This window comes from Candoia aspera, chromosome 1, assembly GCF_035149785.1.
Source record: "Candoia aspera isolate rCanAsp1 chromosome 1, rCanAsp1.hap2, whole genome shotgun sequence".
Classification (NCBI taxonomy): domain Eukaryota; kingdom Metazoa; phylum Chordata; class Lepidosauria; order Squamata; family Boidae; genus Candoia; species Candoia aspera.
In genome coordinates this window covers 185,677,702-185,697,158 of record NC_086153.1, presented here as the reverse complement: position 1 = coordinate 185,697,158, position 19,457 = coordinate 185,677,702, and positions in this window count along the sequence as shown.

Below are 19,457 nucleotides of genomic sequence, written 5' to 3'. Positions count from 1 at the left end.
TAGTAACTAAAAATATACAAAAAGGTGTTTATTAAGAAAAATGGCATACAAAATGGATATGTTAGGGAGAAACACATGCATACATACAATCTATTCATTGTATATGGGTTAGGGAAATGCTTGAAACGTGCATTCTCAAGGAACAATATATGAAAAAGGGTGGGTATTAAGAAAATACAATGGAAATGAAGGTGCTCCCTTTTTGAACAATCCTCAAAATGATGCATAAATAGGGTTCACCAGAACCTGCAGGTTATAAAATAAAATAACTGACCAATATCTGTAAGCAAGTTTCCTTTCTTATAGCATATTTAGCAAAGTCTGCTTAAATTTCAATTTGTAGATGATCACATCATTCACTTCAGGTAGCCTATGTGGTCTGACATTTTTCATTTCAGGGCAATACGTAAAAAAGTGCTCTTTCAAGGGTATGAAACATTCCTCAGACAGACAAAGCAATGCCAATATGCCTTAATGATCCCAGGTAATCAGGAACTGCTTAGTGAATGTGGGGTTTCAGTGGAAGATTTGGCTTTGTGGTGACCTTGTTGATAGTAAATAATCTTAAATTGTTGGGCCAGAATAGCTCACGTTAACCTAAAGTTCCATGTATCTTCTCCCAAAGCAATACAAGTATGGACAGTAGGGCTGGTCAGTTCTTTGATATGATGCTTCATTTTAATAAGGCTTCCACTGGAACTGCTGTTTAAAATAAAATGATGAAGTGGAGCAGTACACTGCTAGTAAAGCGGAGCAGTGTTCAAAATAAAACAGCCTTGCCTCCATGAAGAGCCAATATGATGTACTTTCACTGGGCAGAACGCTTTGTTGAAGCCAAGCATAGGTGATCCACACAACCCTAACAGATAGACATGTGCATTTCCAATCATTTTCCAATAAGCATAGAAAGATGCATCCAAGTGGGTCTCACCATCAGCTTTACCAAACTGGCAATGTCAGCTTGGTTTCTGGGCAATTTCTCCATAGCTTCAATGCTTTTAGATCTTCTCAGACTGAATTACTGAAGTGGGACAGGTACTTTCCAAGAGGCATTCAAAAGTTTGTAAATGTGGTCTTCTGCTTTGATTTAAGCATGTAATGTAGAGGTGATAAGACTGGATATCTAAATGCTATTGTACGGTTTGTTTATCTATAATTGTTTAAAACCTAAATCTTAAAAAGATTCTAGGTACTGCACAAGAAGCAACAGGAACAAGCCAATGCAAACAGTAAATACATGGAAATACAACCTATCTAAACTTAACATTATGCTACAAATGACAGTTTCACATCTGGTCCTGGTATTTCCCTACCAATCAAGTGCTATCAAACTTCCAGAACAGCCATGTTTTTACAAGCTTCGGGAATGTCACAAGAGTGGGAACCACCTCCTCTAGGAGGGCATGCTGTACCAGGGGAGGAGAGCTCCCACGGAAAATGTCCACCCACTCCTCGGTAGGTAGGAATTTAAGCAGAATTTCTATTGACTCAGTTTGGGATGGCAGAAGAACACTACTGTAACACACTCAACATAGGAAAATAGGAAACACCCATGTGTAAATTTAGCTCATCACTATCTAGAATATATTAACCATTTGTCATGACCCCGTTGCAAGGCACAAAGAGCCTCACAATGTGGATCATGATCATTAAGAAAGAGAGGAAGCAGATAACCAAATCAACACTTAAACCAAGCACCCAAAGCACCCACACCCATGGACTCATATGCAGATGAATAGAAGGACTTCAGATAAGCAGTGATAACCTGCACCTGGTGCCCTGAAGGACACACCTGAACCAAGAGGACAAGGACAGCAACCGGGAAAACACCCACACAGCCATCAAGAAACCCATCAAGGGGAATGGGGACAATGGAGGGTGGAGAAGCATGGGACCCCGCAAGAGGGGTATAAACAGGGCACCTCACCACCGCACCCCCATTCCCATTTTTCTCTCTGTCAGTACCGTTTCAATGAACCGGAAATCCTTAATCCCTATTAAGTGAGTCCGTGTCTTATTCGGAACGAGGCTGGCCCTGACACCATTGCTCTGGGAGGTTTCAGACTGAAGTCTTTCCCATTATATCTGGTGATGCCAGGAACTGTACCCGTAGGGATATGTGAACCACCCATGATCCAATTTGAACTTGATTTGAGATTCAGCATTTGCAAAATTAGATTTGAATCTGAAATTTGAAGGCAACAGAATTTGGTTCAACCAATCTGAGATTCAATCTGATAAAATATTTATCCATAGGCTGTAATGGGAAAGTGTCAGAATGCCTGCATTGACAAAACTGACATGAGGAGGTTGTAGATGGTATAAAGGTTTGTCTATCATTAGCATCAGTTAAGTAGTATTATCACCTCTACAACCCCACCTCTCAGAGTACTTGGGGGTATCCTGTGTGCTATGTATAGTTCTTCTGTTAGAAACATCTAGGAGGCAACCTTGACTGATCCTGGAAGCTAAGTAGAGTTGGACTCGAGTAGTAATTGGTAAGTTCTTGGTTTGTATTTGCCTGAAAGGAGGCAATGACAAAGCACTTTTGTATGGCGTCCAAGAAAACTACATGGATTTTTCCATATAGTCATCAGAAATTGAAAATTTAAAGGAGACATTAGTTACTTCTGTTTGAATTTATTAAGGCAGGTTTGCTTGGAGGTGGGTTGGGGAGAGAGTGAAAGATTCAATTTATTGTGCTGCTATTTTTTTTTTAAATGAATTTGTTCTTTCTTCTTTGATCTGCTACCTTTCTCCAAATCCATATCCTTTTATCCTTATTCTTCCTTAGCTCTCAAACTATTTGTCTGACCTATAGCATAGGCCCTGCTTGTTTTTGTGTCCAGCTTGTCTGCAGTTCTTCAGATCTTTCAGCTTCCACTCTCATTCACCTTTCATTCTCCCTTCTCCCCCAACATTTAAATGACCCCTCTCCCTGAACTCTGTTTTCTTTCTACTATGGAGTTTCTTTTTTCTTTCTTTCAGCTGCTTCAGTGCTTGAGTTGCTATAAAATATTATGCTATTGTTACACTTTTGTGTGTACCAATGTGGTGTTGTATATGGTGGAATATTATATACTGTACAAAAGAGTGATAACATAGTTATTCAGGGAAAAAAATGCTACACAAGCAGCACGTAAGACATCATTCAAGGAAGAAGGTAATCTTACCAATAAGCCATGCTTACAACTTTGCCTAGAAAGCGAATGTTCAGAGGATGATAGACTCTGTAATCTTTGGTAAGAACTTGGTTTTTCATTTCTTTTTAACTATTAATTTGGAGAAGGATACGTTTTGCATTGGTTCAGCACACCTTGTCTTTACTGGACAGTTTGACGGCTGTGTACTGTCCTTTTTCGATCCCTGCTTTAAAAAAGGTCAGGGGACTGCTTAAAAAAATACCACATGGAAACTCTTGAAACTACCCAGTGGATAGTTTGCAAGGTTAATGGCCTCTAAAAGGTCTATGGCCCCTGCTATGTTCATCCCATTCTGCCTAGAAATGAAGTCACTGCTACAAGAATGTTTGCAATACTGAAAAACCAGAAAATCAGTTGAATTGCCTTCAGGTTGGTGATGCATCCCATGGTCAGGAAAACATGCAGCATTGTGTGCTTGGGGGAATATCTTTGTGGGGGGAGAGGATATTTAGCAAGCTGAAGACACCCTATGTTCCTGTAAGTGAACATATCCATGAGCCTTTTTCAAGAACAAGGAAGAAAGAAAATAGAAGAAATTATCTTGACGTCATATCAGGAAGATAAAGACAATTTCATATTCTCATCACTTTAAATTCTTTAAGGAAGTCACCTTCTTCTTTTCTATGTATTCCACTTTTGTTCACACAAAATCATTCATAAACAGGGCAAATTAAAGTTGAGGTTTCATTTTTCCAGTAACAAATTAAATTTGTAGGTGTGAACCACCATGACTTTGAAAGGTCATGTATGATCCTTCTACATATGGGGGTAAAGCTAATGCTGTTGAATTGCTGGTTTGGCACTAATTCCTTATCAGAATAGCTTTTCTCACCACTAATGACTTTTTGAACTAGAGCACTATAAATGAGGGCACCATCCCATTGCATGGAGATTTCAGTATCAGGAAAAGGAGTTGCATCCAACAATACTGTATTTAGAATGGGCCTTGCCACTCTAAATACAAACTAGCCACTTATGCAGCATATAGCCTCCTATCCTGTCTGAGACATACATACCTCCTAAACATCTAAATTAGCAGATCATACTCAAGTTCTCATACCCATACATTGTAATTCAGCTGTTATTTGTATCTGGTGGGCCCATGATGAATTACCCCATTTCAGACATAGTTTTAGCATGAAATGTTTTCTGTATGGAGAATTTTCTATTCTTTCCCCTAAAAAGTGGAAAAACTCATCTAAGAATGTACCTACAAGAGAAGGAGGAGGAGGAGGAGGAGGAGGAGGAGGAGGAGGAGAAATCACAGAAGAACTTGCAGAATTTTTCAAAATATTGTATTCCAAGCACAATATTGATAAAGAAGGTTTGAACACATATTGGTGACTGAGTGTTCAAAGAATTTAATGAGTAACATAAACAAACACTAAACAAACCTATCACTACTCAAGAGACTAAAGAAGCATTAAAAAAAAAAAAAAATTGACATGGGACCAGGCCCTGATGGTTGACAGCCCAATACTATAAAAATTTAGAGGAAGAACTGTTGGAACAACTGGTAAGGACAATGAATGACATTAAAGAGACCAAAAAAAATTCCAACAACACAGGAGCATATATATTTTTGATCTGTATATAAAGGAATGATCTGGAGAAAACTCACTGATTTGGACCAATTTCTTTACTGAATGAGAACTGTAAGTTATTTACTACAACGTTAGCTGAACGTCTGAGGGAATATATTTCTGAAATTATTCATACAGACCAAACAGTTTACATTCCCAAGAAGAAAATGAAGGTTAATAGTAGATTAACAATAAATGCACTAGAATTCATCAACAGTTTGAAAAAGGAGGCCACAATAATATTTTTAGATGCAGAAAAAGTGTTTGACAGCTTGGAGCAGCCTTTCTTCTTAGCAGTTTTAAACAAAATGAATCTAGGAGAAGAATTAAAGCTTGGCTGGACAGCATACAATATATCAATGGCAAACAGCAATGATTATGGCAAATGGAATACTCTCCACAAATTTTCCAATAAGCAAAGGCACCAGGCAGGGTGCCCACTTTCTTCCTTATTATTTGTAACTGCTTTAGAAGTTTTGGTGGACAAGATTTGGAGAGGCAAACAAATATCTGGGGTGAAAATTCAGGGAGAGGAGAGGAATGCATACCGAAATGCTTTTCAGATGATGTAGTAGTAAGCATTATGCAACCCATAGCATTATAAGCCAGCCGATGAAAACAATCAAAGACGTTGGTGAAGTCTCTGGGTATAAAATCAATGAAAGGAAAACTAAGATCATGACAAAGTATTTAACCCCAGAAGAAGACAACTTTGCGGGGGAGGGGGAATAAATTCTGGTTGTGAGATAACAAAAATCCAGTGAAATATTTGGGACTTTATCTAACAGGATGCAACATTGTAAAGACATGTTATAAATAATAACACAATACCTGAAAATTGAAATAGCAAATAATAAAATAATACATTACAGAAGGAAATAAAAAAATCTTGAAAGGTCAAAAAACCTTGGAATGTGTTATGTGAAATAATAGATGAAAGGATCTAAAGAGATACTAGCAATAATCGTTCAGGTTTAATGTAAAGTATACATGTCTAAGTTGTGGTCAGCAGCTGGGGAAATAAACAGAAAAAAAGGGGGAATGTGTAACTAGAAAATTTTCCCACAATGTTTTTCTTTATGTTTTCTTTATGCTTAGTAGTTGTTCCTTTTTGTGTTATTCAACCCTTGCTATCCAGTGTAGAACACTGTTTCCTTTGTATTTCATTATTCTAACAATAAAGCTATCTTTAAAACATAAAAAGTACTGAATCCTGACTGGAAAAGATTCAGGTATAATTTGTGAATCAAATAATCAAAGATTATTCATTGATATAATTTGTGAATCAAAGGCCATTCATTCATTCCAAATCCCTGAGGTTATATGTCATGAGGGAGTAGTTGTGGCATGAATACAGGAATGATTATTAATAATTAAGTCCATTGCAGCCAGATATATTGGCCTTATATTACATAGGCAAGCAAACACAGAAAACACACAGAATTCATTATGGAAATAACAATTCCTTCTTCCTAGTATGTATGTATGTGTGTGTGTGTGTGTATGTATGTATGTGTATATATATATATATACACACACACACACATACATACACACACATACATACACACATACACACACACACACACACTGTATATATATATATGTGTGTGTGTGTGTCCTGGCCTCCATAGTCTTCTTATACATGGAGCCTCATTCACCCGTGACACAATGTACATACTGATTTGAAAGCTTACTGGCCTGATAAGATAATTCCAGTGAGAAAACACAAAATCATTGCCAATCATTATGGTGTGCCTCAGATGGTCACCTTGCCAAGCTTGCTGCAACCTGCTATAGGGTAGACAGAAGAAGCTGTGCAAATCCACAATGCATTCATGGTGGCACAGAAACCATTTTAAATGCCAAAGTGAATTCCAAGTCCAATTTGCTATGCTTTCCTTTCACACTGAGGAAAGGAGAGGTTCCTATGAGAGCTCACATTTCCATCTAAGGTTATAAAAGAATCTGTTTCAAAAACATTGAACTGGATTGCAATTTAACTCAAGTCTTTTCAATTTGTGTGCTTAAAACAAGTACCTTTTCCTATAATGGCTACAAGTGCTTAATTGGTTATAGGTGATGTTGCTTAGCAACCATTTCACTCTATTATTCTACTACTTTTTTAAAAAAAAAATATGATGGTATTTGACTTCAAGCCTGCATGCACACACACACTCACACAATAAAAGAACTGAAACTGAACACTAAAATAAACAAATACTATTTACTAGTATGCAAACTATATCAGGGTTTCTGAACCAGGGTTCTATAGATCTCTAGGGTTATGCCAGAGGTCACTAGGGATTTTCTGGGAGATCATGATTTATTTAAAACATTATTTCAGATCCACATTAAAGCAACTTCACATTAAAGAGGTAAATTTCACTGTTTACTTTAGTTTAAGAACACTTTTAATATGTATACTGTATACAGGCCTACATATGAAATGAATATATATTTTTTTACTTCTGGCCTATATTTGCACCTGAATGTGCAGGGGTTCCCTGAGGCCTGAAAAAATATTTCAAGGGTTTCTCCAGGGTCAAAAAGTTGGGAAAGGCTGGACTATATAATATACCAATATTAAAAAATCTCTAGAAGAGAAAACATATTTTTGAAGGAAAGGTGTACAGTATTTAGCTTGTAAATTCCCAGGTGACCACTAGACAGTAGCAAAGATTTAAAGCTTTTAAGAATTTATTTGCTCACATCTGGTGGACATCTGGATGTTTGCAGGCCAGATCCAGCAGGCCTATTAAAAGACCTTTTAATACCTTTTAATACCAAAGTACTATGGTATCAGTATCTTATAAACCTGTCCATAAGTGCATAACTACATATGCATATATGTGGACAAAAACCAGGAGGACACCTGTGGCATTATAGTGTAATGCAGGGGTCCCAAAGTGGTCAATATCAACCCCCAAGGGTCGATGGAACTATCCAGTAAAGGTAAAGGTTTCCCTTGACGTAAAGTCCAGTTGAATCCGACTCTAGGGGGCGGTGCTCATCTCCGTTTCTAAGCCTTGGAGCCGGCGTTGTCATAGACACTTCCGGGTCATGTGGCCAGCATGACGACTCGGAACGCCGTTACCTTCCTGCCGAAGCGGTACCTATTGATCTACTCACATTTGCATGTTTTCGAACTGCTAGGTGAGCAGGAGCTGGGATTAACAACGGGAGCTCACCCCGCTGCGCGGTTTCGAACCGCCGACCTTCCGATCGACAGCTCAGCGGTTTAACCCGCAGTGCCACCGCGTCCCAAGAGGTCAATAAATGACTGGTGTCATTAAATGTCTGGGTGTCCTAACAGCCAGGAACCACGCTGAGACAAGGAATAGGTCTCTAGTGTTTTATTACTGCTACATTAGACAGAAAATCCTAACAAACTGAAGAAGTGTGGGAAAAACCCAGACAGATAAACCCCAAAAGTTAAGGTGGGTCTGATCTGTGTCTCTTTGAATGGCTGCTTAGCTCCTCAGTACTACGCATGTGTTTTCCCGCCTGGATAGGGGCCCCCTCCTGCTCACCATCAGTACTCATGACATCACCCTCCCCTCCAGATTCACATTCCATTTCAGCCCCCTCCCTTCCAGAGACCCTTCCTCACTCCAGGGTCTCATGAGAGTCCATCTCCCCCTCCAAGCTCCCATGGGAACTGGGCAACGATAGAAATTCTTCAAAGGAAAACTCCTCCAAGGACGAATCAGTGATACTCTCCAGGTCTGACAACGCTTCTGGCCCAGGTGGCTGCTGCTGGAAAATAGCTAGATAATTAGAAGGTTCTTCCCCCCTCCCCCTTGGGAAATGCAAGCCTGAGGTGGAGGGCTGCGGCTCTCCCTCCTCCTCTCTCTCTGGCCTCAGAGCCTCTGGCAGGGGTGGAGGTTGCCAACTTACGAACTCCTCTGCTTGGGATTCCTCTGCTTGCTCAGTCAAGTGAGGAATCTCTGGTAGAGTGCGAGGCTTGGGTTTATGAGGGAAAAGCTGATGGAATCGTTGAACCAGCGCTGGTGCATGCACATCTCTGGCATTTTCCCATGTGCGCTCTTCCTCAGGGTACTCTTTCCAGTGTATGAAATATTGGATGCCCTGTCCCCTCCTCCTAGAGTCCAGAATTTCCTCAACTTCATATTCCTCCTCCCCCTCCACAATTACTGGAGGTGGGGGGGGGCAGTTGCGATAGTAAGGTACTTGGGGGAGGGTCTTTGGCTAGCAAGGCTCTGTGAAAGACTGGATGGATTTTCATGGATGCTGGCAGCTTTAAGCGATAAGCCACTGGATTTATCTGCTGAACCACAGTGAAAGGGCCCACAAACTTAGAGTCCAACTTCTTGGAGGGTCTGGTAGAAGTCAAAAACTTGGTAGAGAGCCACACTTTGTCTCCTACTGCAATCGCTGGCCCCTCTTGTCTGTGAGCGTCTGCAGCTCTCTTGTAAGTACTCTTTGCCCTGTTCAGCTGCTCCTTTAACAACTCCTGTGCAGCTTGTTGCTCTTTAAGAAAATCAGCCGTGGCTGGGACAGTTCCCTGCTGGGAGGAGGTGGGCAACACCCAAGGGTTAACCCCATAGAGTGCTTGGAAAGGAGACATCTTGGTAGAGGATTGCACAGAGTTGTTATAAGTAAATTCTGCCATGGGGAGCAGGGCTGGCCAATTGTCTTGCTGATAAGTGGTGTAACACCTGAGATACTGCTGTAACCATTGGTTAATTTTCTCAGCTTGCCCGTTACTAGCCGGATGATGCAATGATGAAAGGTGGATCTGGACCCCTAATGACTGGAAAAGGGCCCTCCAGAACCTGGGAGTGAACTGAGGACCTCTGTCGCTCACCAAGTGATTTACCATGCCTCTATACCTAAAAACATGGTCCATGGACAACTGCGCTGTGGCTTGCGCAGATAGGAGGCCCTTGCAAGGAATAAAATGCACCATTTTAGTGAAAAGGTCCACCACCACTAGTATGGAAGTCAGCCCCTGGACTGGGGGTAAATCAGTGATGAAATCCATGGAGATTGTATCCCAAGGCCTACTGGAGGTGGGTAGGGGTTGCAAGAGTCCTGTGGGCTTCCCTGGGAGAGGCTTGGCTCATCTACAGGTATGACAAGAAGCCACGTAACCCTTTATGTCTGCAGTCATCTTAGGCCACCAGTAGTCTCTCAGAGCTCTATGGAGAGTTTTGAAAACACCGCCGTGGCCTGCCGTTTGATAGTCATGGCAAAGTCTCAGTACTTCTTCCCTCAATGAGGGGGGAATGTATAATCACCCGCTATGCCAGAGGATTCCTGCTTCTACATTAAAGGGGGAGGCAGTGTCTTGCAGGTCCCTCTGGAGGTCATCCATCCTGGCCCTGGCATATGGGTCCTGTTGCTGCTGAGCTCTGACTCTTGTAAATAGGTCCTCTGCTTGTCTGCCTGCTGCTAAAATCTCTGTCTGGTTCCCCCTCATAGACTGCTGAAAGTTGTGAGGTTGTAATATGGTAGCCTGTACCTCCTGGTGAGTGGCGGGGTTTGCCTGAATAGATCGAGACAGGGCATCTGCCAAACAGTTCTGTGCCCTGGGAACATAAGAAATAACAAAATTGAAACGAGAGAAAAACTGGCTCCATCTGATTTGGTGTGGGGTGAGGGATCTGGTGTTTTGTAGAAGCTGTAAATTCTTGTGATTGGTGCAAACTTTCACAGGAAAGGTTGCACCTTCTAGCCAGTGCCTCCACTCTTAAAATGCTGCTTTAATTGCTAGCAACTCCTTGTTAAAAACTTCATAGTTTCTCCCTGCTGGTGAGAGCGTATGGGAGAAAAATGCACAAGGGAGCAATATATTCTCTGTTTTGTTTGTATATTGCAATAAAACAGCACCAGTAGCAATATCTGAAGCATCTGAATGCATTATGAATTGCTTCGTAGGATCAGGGTGCTTTAAAAGCGGCTGGGATGCAAAGAGTTGCTTAAATTCTGGGTAGGCTGCTTGCTTTCTCTCCCCTCAAATGAATTTTGATCCTTTCTTCAAAAGCTGTGTGAGGGGTTTAGCCCTGTCACTAAATTTATTTATGAATCTCCTGTAAAAATTGCAGAACCCTAGAAATTTTTGTACCTCTTTGACATTTCGGGGAGGTGGCCAAGAGAGAATTGCCTGGACCTTAGAAGGATCCATGGATATGCCTTCTGTTGATATTTTATAGCCCAGGAAATGTAATTCAGTTAAATCAAAGGCACACTTTTCTAGCTTGGCAAACAGCTTGTTCTCTCTCAGTCTTTGTAAGACATTACGTACATGGGTTACATGAGTGGTAGCATCCTCAGAGAATATTAATATGTCATCTAGATAAATGACCAGATACTTATCTATTAAATCAGAGAAAATTTGATTCATAAATCGGGAAAATATGGCTCCTGCATTAGACAAGCCAAAGGGCAAAACAAGGTACTCAAATTTACCAAACCTGGTATCAAAGGCAGTCAGATATTCATGCCCTCTTTCATCCGGATCAGATTGTACGCATTCCTGAGCTCCAACCTAGTAAAAATGTGTGCTTTCTGTAAGCAATCCATCAGATCAGATATTAGGGGGAGTGGGTAACTTTCCTTGACTGTGATTTTATTGAGGGAACTGAAATCATGCACCACTCTCATGGGTGCCTCCTAGTTTGCCGGTGCCAACGGGTCAGGCTTCTTTGGTACGAAGAAGGTAGGAGCAGACGCTGGGGAAGTAGATGGTCAGATGAAACCCTTTTGGAGATTAGAATCCAAGTAATCCTTTAAGGTGGCTAGTTCCTTGGGGGACATGGGATATTGTTTCCTTGCTGGAATCTTGGCTCCTGGTATCAACTCAATGGGCAATCACAGTCCCTATGGGGGGGTAGTGCTGTGGCCTCTTGTTCACTGAAAACATCTGCGAAATCTGCATACTTGGCTGGCAACTGGACCCCCCCTGCTTCCGTGACTGCGTTGGTTGTTGGAGAGAGGAGAGCGGGTTGAATCTTGTGGTGCTGGCATCCCTTCACTGGGAAGGAGATTGCTCCTGTAGTCCAGTTCAACAATGGGTTGTGGATCTTCAGCCAAGGTGTGCCCAGGACGATAGGCACATTAAGTGATGCAGTAACATAAAGTTGGATCCACTCAGTGTGGTCTCCCGTTGTTAGCTGCAAAGGTTCTGTGAAACTTCTAATCGGCCCTGCCTTGAGGGGCTGGCCGTCAATGGTCTCAACTTCTATGGGACATGGCAATTCTATGGTCGGGATGTTGAGGTCTTGTATAGTCTGTACATCAATAAAATTGGTGGAAGCTCCAGAATCCACGAGGGCCTCTAGCTTGACCTGGTGCTTTGGGTTTACGTGCATTATGACTGGTAAGTAGTAAAAGGATTGCCTGGAATCCTCAGAATGAGCCCTTCTTAATTGATTGATGGTCTCCCTGCTGAGCTCTGTGGAGGAAGACCGACGGAGTTTCCCTGGTTGGAAGTAGAGGTGGAGGTGGCTCTTGGTTCTGCTGCTTGCCCTGGGGCTCTTATGGAATTTGCTTGGCTTCTCGCTGGGAAAGCTCTCACCATGTGCCCCTGGACTCCGCAGTAGAAACAGAGGGCTCTCTCTCTCCTTCTCTGTCTCTCAGCCTTGGAAATAAGCTTCTTGCTCACCCTGATCTGTATTGGCTCCTCTGGTCCTGAGTAAAGAGATGCTGTGGAGAGAGCTGGAAATCCTGGAAGCGCTCTGAGGCCCCTGTTTCTCCCCGGCTGCATCTGTCTGAGCTCTTCTAGCCTGGCGTCTATGACCACGGACAGTTGATATAAACCTTCTAGGGTAGCTGGTGTTCCCTGGCACACTAATTCATTTTTAATTTCTTCATCCAGCCCCTGTTTGAATTGGTCTTTCAAGGCACTCTCATTCCAGTCCAGATCTCCTGCTAGCAGCTTGAAATCAGCAATGTAAACTCCCACCCTCTTGTTGCCTTGCTTGAGCTTCTGAATTTCCTGGCTGGCAGTGACCTCTCTGATCGGGTTGTCAAACTGTGCTTGGAACCCTGCCAGAAAATTCTGGTAGTCATTGAGAATTGGGTCATTGTTCTCCACCATGGGAATAGCCCATTTGGCTGCTGGGCCCTTGAGCAGACTTAAAATGAAGGTGACTCTGGTTCTGTCTGTGGGAAACTCTGCCGGTCTGCTGTCGAAAAACATTGTGCACTGTGTGAGAAAGGTTCTCAGCTCTCCTGCTTCTTGTTACGATTGCCTAAACCCAAATACTCAGTCTCACAAGCTCGGGCTTAAAGATAACTGATTTATTAAAGGAATAGTATGCAAATACAGAGAAAGCTGAGAATGAGCAAAAGCGCGCCAAATACAAACTTAAAAGCCTTGCTTGTGAGCAGGTCCCGCCCCGTCGCCCGTCAGGACGCTCCCCCTCCCAGGTGCTGGAAGCCGTTAGACGCGCCTGGGAAAGTAACCTTGAACAGGAGCGCAAACCCAAACATGCATTCCAAGCCCTCAAAACAAGGGAGGGCGGAAGAATGGAAAAACCCCGGGTGAAAGAACACGGAACAGAGAATGACATGTGAAACGTTACAATGTTAACCATACATTAGAATGAGAACATGACATATTGCCCCCCCAAAAGAAATCAGGGAGCCGGTTTGTCAGGATAGGCAGAGTGAAATTGGGCTACGAGACGAGGAGAATGCACGTCTGGAGCAGCAACCCATTCAGGATGAGGGAAATGTTTCCAGCGGATGAGGTATTGTAGAGTGGAGCGGAGGCGTCTGGAATCAAGGATAGATGCCACCTCGAAGTGTTGCTGGTTGTCAATCATGAGGGGAGGTGGAGGAATGGGTTGCGGATGCCAACGGTCCGACGACAGGCAGGGTTTGAGTAAACTACAATGGAAAACAGGATGCAAACGTTTAAGGTTGTGAGGTAAATCAAGTTTAAATGTAACAGGGTTGAGTTGAGCAACAATTGGAAAAGGACCGACAAATTTAGGACCAAGTTTTTTAGAGGGTTGTGGGGACTTGATAAACTTAGTTGACAAGTAGACTTTATCTCCGACCGCAAAAGATGGTTCCGGGGAACGCTTTGCATCGGCATGGCGTTTGTAGGTAGCTTGGGCATGGTGGAGAGCGAGTAGAATATTAGCCCATGAGTCTTTGAGAGAGTCTGCCCAGCCAGCGAGGGTGGCTGGGAGCGGTTGAGGATGAGGAAGTTCAGGAATCGGAACGAATTCACGTCCAAAAACTGTTTTAAAGGGAACTTGACCAGTGGTTTGATGAATGGAATTGTTGTAAGCGACCTCAGCAAATGGGAGTAAATCGACCCAGTTGTCCTGCTGGTAGTTAACAAAAGCTCTGAGGTATTGTTCCAATGTAGAATTAACCGCCTCTGTAGATCCATCCGTTTCCGGATGCCAGGCGGTAGAAAGCGATTGTTTTGTACCCAAAAGTTTCAAAAATGCCCGCCAAAATTGTGACGTAAATTGTGTGCCTCTGTCACTCACCAAACGGGCGGGGATACCGTGGAGGCGGTACACGTGGATGAGGAAGAGGCGTGCCAGCTGTTGTGCGGTGGGGATAGAAGCGCATGGGATAAAGTGGGCTTGTTTGGAGAAAAAGTCTTTGACGACCCAAATGACAGTTTTGCGTTGACTAGGGGGTAGATCCACGATAAAATCCATGGAGATATCCTGCCAAGGGACAGATGGAGTGGCCACAGGTTGAAGGAGACCTTGGGGCTTGCCCGGTTTGCGCTTTATCGCCGCACAGACAGGGCACGCAGTGACATATTCCTTTAAGTCTTTGAGTAAAGTTGGCCACCAGAATTGGCGGCGAACGAGGTGCAAAGTTTTCACGTAGCCGAAATGCCCAGCTAGCTTGTCATCGTGGCAGCGCTGGAGTATGGTTTTTCGCATTGCTTCGGGTACATAGAGACGATCGTTGCGCCAGGCAAGATCATCGGTAAAAGTTAAAATGTGTGTATTGTCTTGCAACCAAGTATCTGTTTTAAGGTGGGAGAGCAACTGTTGTTGCAAATCGGAGGGAATTGACAAGGGAGGCGGGCGGCTAGAAGGCGGAGCGGCTGGAGGCGGAGTTGATTGCGCTCGGGTCTGGCTGCGAGTCACCGCTGCCAAACCTAATTGTTTGTCGGTCCAGACGGTGCCTTGGACCGTTGGCCCTGGGCCAGCATCTTGGGGTCTGCGCGAGAGTGCATCAGCTAAGAAATTTTTCTTGCCTGGTATAAATTTAAGGGTGAAGTCAAAGCGGTTGAAAAACTCAGCCCAGCGCAGCTGTTTGGGACTGAGTTTCCGACTGGTGCTTAAAGCTTCCAGATTTTTATGGTCAGTCCACACTTCAAAAGGGTTTGAAGTGCCTTCCAATAGGTGTCGCCACGTCTCTAACGCTGTTTTTACAGCAAAAGCCTCCTTTTCCCAAACATGCCATCTTCTCTCTGTTTCAGTGAATTTGCGAGAGAGGTAGGCACAGGGTTTTAAAGTGCCAGATTGGTCAGCTTGTAATAGAATTGCTCCTATGGAAAAATCAGAAGCATCGACTTGTACCACGAAGGGTTTAGAGGGGTTTGGATGCTGTAAAATCGGTTCTGTGGTAAAGATTTGCTTTAGCGCTTCAAACGCTTGCTGACAGGCGGGAGTCCATTTAAGGAGCGCGCCTGGGTTCTTTGAACGTCGCGTATCCCCCTGTCCTTTAGTTTTTAACAGTTCAGTAAGGGGGAGGGCGATTTCCGCAAAATTTTGGGCGAATGTTCGATAGAAATTAGAGAATCCAAGGAAACTCTGTAATTGTCTCCTGGTACGGGGAGGTTCCCATGCCACGATGGCTTCTACCTTTGCAGGGTCCATTTCAATGCCCTGAGCTGAAATCCGGTACCCTAGGTAATCAATTTGCGACTGATGAAAGGCACATTTTGACAGTTTTGCATACAGCTGTGCTTTTTGCAATTTAGCTAGTACCTGACGTACCAGGTGGATATGTTCTGACATGGTTTCAGTATAAATCAATACATCATCCAAATATACCAGTACCCCCTTAAATAGGTGGTCATGCAAGACCTCATTGATTAGTTGCATAAAAACCCCAGGTGCCCCAGATAACCCGAATGGTAAGACTTTATATTGGAAAGCCCCAAGAGGACAGTTGAACGCTGTCTTCCACTCATCCCCTTCCCTTATGCGAATGCGAAAGTAGGCTTCTCTCAAATCCAGTTTTGAAAAGATTTTGCCTCTGGCCAGATGTGATAACATATCTTTGATCAGGGGCAAAGGATATTTATTTAATATTGAGACCGCATTGAGCCCGCGGAAATCGGTACAAAGCCTTAATGACCCATCCTTTTTTGGCCTGAATAGGACAGGCGCTCCTACCGGGGAATTTGCCGGCTCAATGAAACCTCTAGCTAGATTTTTGTCAATGAACTCCCTTAGCGTGGTAAGCTCTTTGGGAGACATGGGGTATATTTTTGGGTGAGGCAATTTTACATTTGGTAAAAACTCAATGGCACAGTCCGTTTTTCGGTGGGGTGGCAAGCGATCTGCTTCCTTTTCCCCAAATACTTCAGCAAAATCTTGGTACTGATTGGGTAGCCCCTCAAGAGGTTGAAGCGTTTGCACCGTGGTATACGCTACCCCACCACCCTCCATGTCCTCCAGTAGGTCCTTTTCGGGTACTTTGTAAAATCCATCTGCAAACGTCACAGTTCTATGCAGCCAGTTGATAAAAGGGTTTTGCTTCACAAACCAAGGCATCCCCAAGATTACCAGAGGACCCCCCACTGGAGCTACCACAAATGGCAGCTTTTCCTGATGGGAGCCCATCTGCAAGGCGACCAGTCCCGTGGAAAGATTGACTGCTTTCCCTCCCGCCATAGTTCCATCCAATTGGGTGAAAATCATGGGTCTTGGCAAAGGGAACGTGGGCAGTTCCAGAGCCGCTACGACATCAGGGTGCATCAGGGAACGGGAGCAACCCGAGTCTAGCATGGCCCACACTTCCACCGTTTTGGTTTTTGAGCTTAGTTTGACTTTAACAGTCAGTGTGGGGAAGTTTCCACTCACCGAATCATGGTTACGCCCGGTTTCTTCCACCTGCCCTAGGGCGCCCTTCAGGGCAGGTGGTAGGCTTTTCCCGCCGGCTGCTCGAATTGCAACTCTTCCTCCTCTTCACCGAAGGGAAGGTCTGGGGGGTCCAGTTCCGCGAGGGCTGCCTTCAGCTTTCGCGGTGGCGCAGGAGCAGGCGTCTTTACCGTGGGTTTCGTCTGTCGTTCCTCTGGACGGCGTCTTGGGCACGAAGTGGCTCGATGTCCTTCTTTCCCACATCTGAGGCACTGACCCTTGGAGAACCGTTGCTCCCTCTCTTCTTCCCAGGTTTTTGGTTTGGGGCGGCTGGCAAGTCCAGATGTGCGCGCCCCTCTAGCGAGACGTGTTTGTCGAAGCTCCTTGGTATGGGCATAGGTTCGTAGGGCATTTTCTGCGCTTCCCGCCAACTGAATCCACCCATATAGCGTTTTAGGGTCATCTCTACCCAGAGCCCATCGAAGGATTTCGGGTTCAAGCCCCTGCTTGAACAATTCGATGATTGTTGGCTCAGACCAGTCTTCCACTTTTCCTGCCAAAGCTTTAAACTCCAACGCATATTTGGCAACTGGGAGGGACCCTTGGTAAAGTTTCCGCAGGTCATTTTTGGCCGTTTCTTGAGCTAGGGGGTCTTCGAAATGCTCTTTAAGTGCCCACAAAAAGTCATCGAAGTCCTCTAACTCAGTTGCCTCAGCTTGGCATAGTTGCACATACCAATCCGCTGCCTTTCCTCTCAGCTTGTTGGCAATGAAATTGACCTTGCCATGTTCAGACCGAAAATTTCGACCCCAATCCTCTATGTAGTGCTTGGCATTAGTAATAAAGAAGGAGAGCGTGGTGGGATCCCCATCGAACTTCACTCCAAATGGTGGGAAGGATCTTGCCGGCTCAGCTGGCTGTGGCGGTGCCGCTAATGTCAGCGTGCGCCGAGCCCCCATGGGTGGTCGATCCCTAGGAGGTCTTGCCTCTCGCTCCCCCCCTTGACGGGCTGATCGAGTCTTGCTTCTCCCCCGGGTCACCATGGTACTATGCCTGGGGTACTGTGACGGCTCTTCCTCCCAATCCTCCGGGGTGGGCTCTGCCTCTCCGGGTAGATCCTCTTTGGGTAGATCCTTGAGGATCGTCACAATTAAATCCATTTTATCTTCTAATGCCCTCATACGGGCCGGAGTGACCGGCTCCTCCGAGGGTTGGTTGGTTACCACCACCTTCGGTGACAAGGGGACTTCGTGCTCCCAGGTCAATTGTGGAGACCCCCTCCCCTGTGCTCTTTCCATGACAGTTCTATGTTCACTCCTGAGACTCTCCTGCATGGATATCAGCAGCTCGTCCAATTGGATATCTCGCAACTCTCGACGGGCTGCTCTTTGCGCTCTCGAAGTTAGCACTGGCCGGCTTTTGACCGCCTCCCGCTCTTCTTCGCTTCCCTCACTTGCGCGCAGTTGAGGTTGAGGTTCTGTCATCGCTAGCGTTCCCTCTTATCCAATGATTGGATGGGGCTAGCGGAAAATGGGTAGAATGATTCTCAGCTTTATGTTACGATTGCCTAAACCCAAATACTCAGTCTCACAAGCTCGGGCTTAAAGATAACTGATTTATTAAAGGAATAGTATGCAAATACAGAGAAAGCTGAGAATGAGCAAAAGCGCGCCAAATACAAACTTAAAAGCCTTGCTTGTGAGCAGGTCCCGCCCCGTCGCCCGTCAGGACGCTCCCCCTCCCAGGTGCTGGAAGCCGTTAGACGCGCCTGGGAAAGTAACCTTGAACAGGAGCGCAAACCCAAACATGCATTCCAAGCCCTCAAAACAAGGGAGGGCGGAAGAATGGAAAAACCCCGGGTGAAAGAACACGGAACAGAGAATGACATGTGAAACGTTACAATGTTAACCATACATTAGAATGAGAACATGACAAACTTCTCTGGTAGACTGCCCTGGGATCTCAAGACTACTGGCAGAGCTGCTGCTGCTGCTGGCACCGGTTGTGGGTTAATCGGAGCTGGTTGTTGTAACTGCTATAGCATGGCTGCTAGTAATGTGTTGATCTGGAGATCTACTTGTTGTTGATGTTGTTGCAAGGCTGCTGCCAGTTGTTGGATGGCCTGCCGAATTTCCTGGTTTTCCGAAGACATTTTCCCAAATGTCTCTTCCTTTTTTTTTTTGTTCCTCCCTATTCAATGGGAGTAGAGAGTTTGTTAGGATTGATGTCCTAACAGCCAGGAACCACGCTGAGACAAGGAATAGGTCTCTAGTGTTTATTACTGCTACATAAGACAGAAAATCCTAACAAACTGAAGAAGCGTGGGAAAAACCCAGACAGATAAACCCCAAGGTCAAGGCAGGTCTGATCTGTGTCTCTTTGAATGGCTGCTTAACTCCTCAGTACTGTGCATGCGTTTTCCCCCCTGGATAGAGGCCCCCTCCTGCTCACCATCAGTACTCATGACACTGGGTGTTGACAAATGATGGAAGATCGATTGGGATCAATTAATTTGGGGGGGGGGGTCTCTGTAGAGCTCCACACCAGTCCCTAGTCCTGAAGGTAAGGTGGCTAGTGAAGAGACAAAGTTGCCCACAGTTGGGTGGTCAGCAGCCAGCTAGAGCAGCCTT